This window comes from Ambystoma mexicanum, chromosome 8 (assembly GCF_040938575.1).
Source record: "Ambystoma mexicanum isolate Mex_15411 chromosome 8, UKY_AmexF1_1, whole genome shotgun sequence".
NCBI classification, from domain to species: domain Eukaryota; kingdom Metazoa; phylum Chordata; class Amphibia; order Caudata; family Ambystomatidae; genus Ambystoma; species Ambystoma mexicanum.
Genome location: NC_090929.1, coordinates 717084663 through 717093758, shown reverse-complemented (window position 1 = coordinate 717093758; position 9096 = coordinate 717084663). Strand labels below are relative to the sequence as shown.

Sequence of the window (9096 nt, the reverse complement as noted above, 5' to 3'; positions counted from 1 at the left end):
TTTTTGTCTGGCAGTACCTTGATACAAGCTAAAGAAAGCTGGTTGGAGCAGTTTTCCAGTCATGGCTTTCCCTTCATTCCAACGTCAGACCATAAACTGGCTCGCAGTGAGGGCCCAGTGACATATCTGGAATAGACTTAACATGTCTTTTGCTGCTACATGACTTAACTTAAGGCCACTGACTGCCAAATGTGTTCCTCTGTACATTAATATTTAATTTCCTTGCCTTGCATTATCATGTAGATACTTACTGTAACCATTGTAACTTTGTACCTAATGTATCATATCTTCTTTTTATCATGTATCTCTTTACTGTAACCATTGTAACTTACGCTAATGCATACTTGTAACACGTGTGGTAAAAGTGCCCAGATTCCTTTGGGTTTGGTGCGCTATATAAGTTAATAAACAAACAAACACATTCTAAGAAAACATCCCTTTTTGACCTTCTGTCTCTCTCTATATTTGGGGCTTTCATCTGTTACAGTAATCACATTTGCAGCATAATATCCGGTTATACAGCATTATCTTATTACTATTAAGGTAATCACACAATGATGACTGCATATTGAATGACTTTTGGTTTTTCATTTGTTGCTAGGTTTGATGCAATCCAATTGCCACAATCAATTTGCCTAAACAAGTAGCAACAGTGTATTTTACACACTACGCCTATTTTGATGAAACGCATGGTGAGAGGCAAAAACGTGCAGCCGCTATCAGCTGACCACGGTGCGATTACGTTGGCACCGTATCATGTGACCATGGAGCTACTGCATATACATACGTGCTCCGATGCATACTTTCTATGAGTGACGGTTTTCATTGCAACTCGTGGAGAACTCTGTCTTTCACTAGGTAAGCTGAACCTTGGTTTTCAGACGTTGGATAATTCTTTTGTTTCCACTAGTTACTTTGTTAATTTTCTCATATTTACATTTTGATTTATTTCAGTTTGCCGACTTTCTTGTGATACAAGGTACCTTGAGCATTATTTGATTTTTCACGAAGTGATGATGTGGATACTTGTTTTGATAGGAATTTGTTTTCATCTTTCTTTTTTTTTTAGTCTTCTGTTATAGATACACTAAACGACTGGTGCCTTATAAACTTACAGGCTGGTGCCTGATTTTCATAGGTACTTTAACTATCTTTACAAGTCTGGATTGCACACTGGACTGACACTACACCATGAGAAATGTGGTCCCTCTTTACTTTTGGGATTTCCATTGGGAATATTTTAACCCTCTTAAACAATTAATGGACACTGTTGTTCTACTTTTCATTCATCCATTGTATGATGTCGTTATACTAGAAAAGGCATGTTTCTCTTATTTGAGTTAATTTCAGTACTTGCTGTCAAATGTCAGCAGCAAATAACAAGGGGGATCCTGGGAGACTCTCTGCCAGACGTGAGTCCCGGTTACAAGAGCCTTACCCAGAGTCTTTAGCTCACTATCTTTCACAGAGGAGAAATATCCTAAACATATCAGTCTTTTTCCTGCCCTGGGGCAGTCCAGCACTGAAATGCTAGGCAATTCTCCTCTGAACAAGAGTACCAACAGCAACCCCAGATACGTGTTTTGGTCTGGTTGAACCTCATCAGTAGGGTGTAGCTGTGCCTCTCTAAGAATTGTGAGCATGCGGTCCATGTCTGGATTCCCCTAGTAACTTAAGGTGAGACCCAAAGCTACTTTAAATATGCAAATAACAAGGGGGGTCCTAGGAGACTCTCTGCCAGACATGAGTCCTGGTTACAAGAGCCTTACCCAGAGTCTTTAGCTCACTATCTTTCACAGAGGAGAAATATCCTAAACATGTCAGACTTTGTCCTGCACTGGGGCAGTCCAGCACCGAAATGCTAGGCAATTCTCCTCTGAACAAGAGTACCAACAGCAACCCCAGACACGTGTTTCTGTCTGGTTGAACCTCATCAGTAGGGTGTAGCTGTGCCTCTCTAAGAATTGTGAGCATGGGGTCCATGTCTGGATTCCCCTAGTAACTTAAGGTGAGACCCAAAGCTACTTTAAATATGCAAATAACAAGGGGGGTCCTGGGAGACTCTCTGCCAGACATGAGTCCTGGTTACAAGAGCCTTACCCAGAGTCTTTAGCTCACTATCTTTCACAGAGGAGAAATATCCTAAACATGTCAGACTTTGTCCTGCACTGGGGCAGTCCAGCACCGAAATGCTAGGCAATTCTCCTCTGAACAAGAGTACCAACAGCAACCCCAGACACGTGTTTCTGTCTGGTTGAACCTCATCAGTAGGGTGTAGCTGTGCTTCTCTAAGAATAGTGAGCAAAAGGTCCAGTCTGGATTCCCCTAGTAACTTAGGGTGAGACCCAAAGCTACTTTAAATATGCAAATAACAAGGGGGGTCCTGGGAGACTCTCTGCCAGACATGAGTCCTGGTTGCAAGAGCCTTACCCAGAGGCTTTAGCTCACTATCTTTCACAGAGTAGAAATATCCTAAACATATCAGTCTTTGTCCTGCCCTGGGGCAGTCCAGCACGGAAATGCTAGGCAATTCTCCTCTGAACAAGAGTACCAACAGCTACCCCAGACACGTGTTTCGGTCTAATGTCAGGAGAGCTCTCTTTACACAATATCCAAATTGCTGGCCGATGCATGGTTCTAGGAACATTGATGGAACACGATATTAAGATTGCACATGAAGTGCCTCACCTAATAATAACGCATTATGGCGATTTTACCCTTTGTCATGTTATGTGTGCAGATAGGTTTGTGGGCTTCCCAATCCTTAATTGAAATATTTATTTTACTTGTTTTCAATACTGTCACAGATTACCCCTGAAGAAGGGAGCTCTACTACCGAAAAGCAGTGGGGTTTTACTTTGTAAAATTGAAAACATAAATAAAAGAAGAAGAACTTTATGGAAAAATCTGAAGTCTATGAGTAATCAATTAATGTGCACATATGTAAATTGTATAATAACCATTTGTTGTGCATTATACACTAAAGAGCAATGAAGTATTGGCTGTTTTTGAAAGGACAAAGGTGTGCAGGCGACGGGAGTCTCCATAGAGTTGGAGACCTTTTTGTACTATGTTGCTATACTGCCCATGTGTTAGGGGAGTGATTACCCCCTTGCACCAAAGACATATTTACCTTTTTTGGAGACATAGATCTTACATATACCATCTAAGGTGTGCACTGGACATGCATTTTTACTTATAGTCAAGGTCATAGGAAGTAACAGGCGCTGGAGAAAAGACTTAGGTAAAGGTTTCTGAACCTCACGGAAACTGTCGCTTTCAATACAGGAAGCCATGTCTCCCATCTTGAAATCACCAAGCTGTCTGCATCCAGATCTATGGGCCTCATTACATGTTGCGCACTAAAAATCGCAAATTACCGGCATGGTGCCCTTAACGTGTTCGCCCTCGCATGAGGGCGCTAATAGCGTACCATTACGAGTACGCGGACACGAGCATCGCGCCATGCCAGTAATGCCCCAACTGCCATGCGGCTAAACTCCCCCAATAGTCCCTTACCGGCTTCGACGACAGTGCAGATAGCATCTCCGCCTTGACGCAGCATGCAAATAGCGGTCACCGCTAATAGCGGTGACCGTTAAATAGCGGAACCGGAAACAGCGTCATCGCACAGGAACGGGAAAGAGCACGGCGGCCATCTTTAAAAACACAATCCATTGCCATCCTCTGCCCCCTGGACCTGTTTGTAGTACTTTGCTGTTGGAAAATATCTGGAACACCCTTACCATGCCCAAGGCTCTCAAGAAAACAACTGACCGCTAGCAGAAAGAAAAGTTTTCGACTGAGGAGCTACTAATGCTGACACAGACCCTATCTGAAAATGCTGCAGTGGTCTTCGCAAACGACATGCGCCGGGAGACACTCCTCCAAAAAAAAGCAATCTGGGAGGAGGTGGCACTGAAAGTAAGTGCTGTGGGCACCAGCACCCGCAATGTACGTGAGTGCCGGAAAAGATGTGATGACCTTAGACTCCGGGTCAAAATTATCTTGGCAGAAAATCGCAACATTGCTACAGCAGGTGGATCGGGGTCACCAATTAAACTAAAAGAATGGGAGGAGGCATGTGCCAACCTCACAGGAGTTGAATGCATCGAGGGAGTCGGGAGGATGTAGTATGGCGTGGCAGGCACTTCGGTTGGAGGTAAGTGTACCAATGAAAGCATGAAATGTGAATCTACTCGTCCCCGCAAATGTCAGCCCAGAATCACCTCATGGATGGCCAAACAGCCACACATGCATCCCACCCTGCCCATGTCAGTGCCAGACCCAAACACACACACATGCACACATCAACAGAGCCAAGTGCCACACACAACACTGCATGGATGAGCCACTGAACTGACATATCACCTGCATCCTTCACAATGAAGTCCAAATGCCCACAACTGCATTGATGATGTATCCTGCATTAAGTACATCGAACCGTAACCAATGCCATCCCCCTTCTTGTCCCCGACAGGATCACATACAGACAGTGACGATGGTGGGAATACATCCCAGGCACCCCCTGCGCAGAAGAAAAAAAGGCCACAGCCCACAGAGGACACCCCCACAACATCCAGGGAAAAAGGCAAAAGGCTCCATTTGCAGAGTCTCAAACATCGGTCGAGCGCCACTGCCAAGGCCACACCAAAGCCAACTGCCCCACCTCCGGAGGTCCACTCACCACCACCGATCACAGCCACCTAGGGACCACCATCAGCTGCAGCCAGTTCGGCAGGAGAGGCGGCAGCCACTGCTCCATTATCTGATGTGGAGGTCCCAACAGAATTCGACCTGGGCATGCACACCCCAAGCCCCCCTGGAACCCCTCAGCCATCACCACCACACACACACCTGGCTCCAACGTCAATGGTGATGAGACCATGGGAGCTTTCAGTAGCCCCCCAGTGCCTCCATCTGTTCACCTGCCTGCATCACAATGCACACCAGCCACACCACCAGAGCCTAACACTGCCCTTGACCTGGCCAGCATCAGCCAACGGCAACAGGGTCTCACTGTGCTGGTTGGGCAGCACGTGGAGGAGGCTGCCCGTCTCAGGGAGGAGATTGCAGAGACATCCAGGCAGTCCAGGGAGGGAATGGAGGCATGCACAGACAGGCTCTGTGGGGGAGCTTATCCGAGTTCGGGAGGTCCTCACACGTATTGCAGATGCTATGGACCGCCAATTCCCACCACCACCTGGACAGTCTGCCCCTTCTTCGTCTGCCAGTTCACGGCAGTCAAGCCCACCCCGAAGCTCCGCACGCACCACCAGGTGCACCTCTAGGCAGCCTCCCAATGCTGGTTTTGGCAATGACCAATAGGGAGTTAATGTTCATGCTTCCGCATGCATGCCTGGACGCAAACATTGTGGAAGACACATGAGGGACTGTTGTGAGGGGTGGGGGGAAGGGTGTGATGGGACTGTTGTGGGGGTGGGGGGAAGGGTGTGATGGGACTGTTGTGGGGGGTGGGAGGGAGGGGTGGTGGGATGTTTGGGGACATACATATTTTCCTGTTTAAGTTCATAAATACACTGGTGTTTGAGCAAAACACAGGCCTGGACTTCATTGTGTATGTGTACTTTATTGACGCCAGGGTCCATTGTGAGCTCACAAACAGACACCAGTGCATTACTAGCCATATCCAGGTGACAGTACGAGAACATGTTACTCAGAATATTTGGTTGATCAGATGCTGTCTCACAGCACATCCCTCCTGGCCATCCCCTCTTGCATGGCCTGCATCCCCTTCACCTCCATCCTCATCACCATCATCATCCTCATCAGGTGCTTCTATTTCAACGTCAGGGGGCAGTGGCACATTCCATCTGATACACATATTGTGCAGCATGACACATGCAATGGTGATCTTGGCCACCTTGTCATGGCCATACAGGAGGGCGCCACCAGACCTGCTAATGCCCCTAAACCGTGACTTCAAAAGTCCAAAAGTCTGCTCGATCACGATGCGGGTAGGGGTGTGTGCACGATTGTATTCCTCTTCGTGCCTGTTCTGTGGGTTCCGTACAGGTGGGAGGAGCCACCTCTTCAGGGGATAGCCAGCATCACCTATATGGGGGAAGGAATGGGGTCCTGTTACTGTTCACCTCAAGTGTGGCCTGTTCATTTCACAAACATTGACTTGGCATTGAGATTCAAGTACACAATCAATAGCATACATGCAAATGGTCTGTGTAACTGCAATGTGCAAAGGTGGGCTCAACCCTGCAAGTAGACATGCCCCATTAATGCCTCCAACAGTAATTGACATGTCCTGTGTGAGGCCAGGTCTTAGGTGTCCCTGTGCCCAGGCAGATTTGGTACCACACTGGTGGTGTACTGCCCTTCCAACATTGACGTTGCCATGCTAAGAGGCATCACTTCAGTGGTGCTATGGGTTCGTGGTGCATTGCTATGGCTAGGGGGTATCCCTTAGCATGCATTGAAGGGCACATTGCATTATTGATGTCGTGCTGGACGAATTCAGCATGACTATGTTGATGGCATGGATGACATTTGTGTATTTTGTGGTGTGGAATGTTGTGCAGTGTGGATGTGGTTTGATGTTTCTAGACTTGGATTGTCATCTGTGTTGTGTGGCATATACTTGCATGTCCGTTCATCTCAAGTACGTTGCGGCCCTCCCAGATGGATAATGGCATACATCTGTATGTGCATTTGGACGACGGACTACAGGCTACACCCAGTTGGAGTATCTATCTCCCCCCACGCACATCCAGTTGGAGTATCTATCTCTCCCCCCCAAGCACACCCAGTTGGAGTATCTATCTCTCCCCCCTCAAGCAGACCCAGTTGGAGTATCTATCCCTCCCCCAAGCACACCCAGTTGGAGTATCTATCCCCCCCCAAGCACACTGTCATGTGCTTGGCCTGCTACTCACCAAGTACCCATGAACATTGTCCCATTTGTCGCTCTATGTAGCGGGGATAGTTGAGTTCCGCAGGACCATGGAATCATGGGTTGATCTGGGAAATCTGGCACAGCAATGTGTGATTATCTTGTTGGCGTCACATACCATTTGGACATTGATGGAGTGGAATTGCTTCCTGTTTCGGTACACTACTTCATTGTGATGTGGGACGACCAATTCTACATGTGTACAGTCGATGGCCCCGATGCAACTTGGGATGCCTGCCAGTGAATAGAAACCAACTTTGGTGTTTGCAATCTCCTGGGCAGTCCGTGGCATGTATATGTGTTCGGGTGCATGCTTCAGGAGGCCATCGAGTACCTGGTTCAGTGTGCGTGAGAATACTGGTTGGGAGATGCCATGCATCTGCCCCACTGTATGCTGGTAGGTGCCTGTGGCCAGGAAGTGGAGCACAGTCACCACTTTCAGTAGAGGGGGGATGGCAGTTCTGATGTCTATGAGGCTCACAATGTCGTGGTGTATCATGTCCACGATGCTGGTGATGGTATCCCGGTCCAGACGGTACAGGGTGTGTATCTGCTCAGGTGTTATGTTAAATGGACTGGCTCTGATCCTGGGAATTGGTGGGTGCCTCTGTGGTATGATTAGGTGCCGTGGTGGTGCTTGCTGTGCCTGTCTTGCCCTCCTCCTCCTCCTGCGTCTCCTCTGTGCTGACTGTTGTTGTTGCAGCTGTGCTGCAATCAGGTCCTCCTGGCCATGTAATGCTGCTAGTATTGGAACCATCTTGGTGTGGGAAGGGGTGTGGGAAGAGGTGTGCTGTGCTCCTTTTGAGCAGCCACAGTCTCCATTGCCTCCACCTCTGCTGATTGTGGCCACCTGTGGCAGGTGGTAACACTGCACAGTTCTTTTAACGGGTGGTTCGCGATGGCGGTATTAGCGCCGTGCCGGTAAGGGGTTTTGGGTGCTTTTCCATGCTGCTATTGGCACATCCGCCTGGCTTGTGATGATGTGCTAATAGCGGCATGGCGTAAATTACCGGCGCGAGGGTCGCGCACCCGCGGACTGGGCGCTATTAGTGGCACCGTACTTAGCGGTGCCGCAAATAGCGGTGAGCAAGGTCATAATTTGGATAGGGATTTAGCGTTACCGGTATTCCATTACCGGTAACGTTAAATCCCTACCACCTACCGTGTAATGAGGCCCTATATCTTGTGGGAAATCCTGGTTTCTGATTGTTTCCATCCTCAATCATGGCATCCCCTGGATTTTCGATTAACTCCCAAGACTAACACCCTCAAGGGCATCGACAGGCAAGGCCAGGAGTAACTCAGTAGTTATATAAACACTGCATCCCTACCTCTGTTCAGCTGCACTAGAGCTGATTATTTGAAATGTGACTACCGCAAATCACCTGCACCTGAGAAGAAAATGGAGACTGTGCCCCTTGTTGCACTTGTACCCATTTTTCTCACTGTGGAAGGGCCTAGAGGCAGTTCAGTTTGCTGTAATGCGCTATGCATTTCTCCTAATATGTATTTGCTTGCATGCATACCATATCCCTATCAAATGGCATATTATCGATTTTCATTGTAAGGCTGGACTCGTTGGATGCAATGAAACCCTCCTATTTGTTTTGTAAAAGGCCATTCAGTTTGATCTATAGATCAGATCTTAAGATATATGTACTATTCGTTTGGTGTGAAGATGTTTGTGTTGCAGAAGCTGTTCATTCACTAAAGCAACGTTTCCACCAGAATTACATTTTGCGCACATAACCTGATGAGTGTTTGTGAGGTCCCCTAGCGTGCAACTTTTACCACTGGCACCTTTCCAGCCAATCCACAGCTACACTTGTTTATCTCCTGGGTTAATGCTGCAGATTCTTTTTTTTTTTTAAATGAGAGCATAGGCAATAACCTGTCCGATTTAAACTATGCAATGTCATAACAACGGTTCATGTCTAGAGAAGGCTGTGACTGATACAGGACATCTTGGTATTATGCGCTTTGTGGGTTGGTTAATATATTTTGAAATACCTGGTGAAATAATACCATTTAGCATTATATTTAGGAATTGTGTTGTGATTATTGGCCATGCACATCTCTAGTTTATGAGTGTTACAAATGGTGTTCCACCAGATTTTGGTGGAAAGTAAACTAGAGTCTTTCCAGTTAGCCGTAATACATTTTAAAGCTAT

The 9096-nt window shown here is 47.1% G+C and overlaps 1 long non-coding RNA gene across 1 annotated transcript in view; it reads left to right on the top strand.

The window, feature by feature from the left end:
* The first annotated feature begins 653 nt into the window (after positions 1–653).
* The window catches only part of LOC138473655 (uncharacterized), a 44737-nt gene continuing 36294 nt past the window's right edge, over positions 654–9096 (top strand). The window contains exons 1-2 of the long non-coding RNA XR_011268831.1: positions 654–858; positions 955–979. This is a non-coding gene — a long non-coding RNA (uncharacterized lncRNA). The remainder of the gene's footprint in view (positions 859–954; positions 980–9096) is intronic.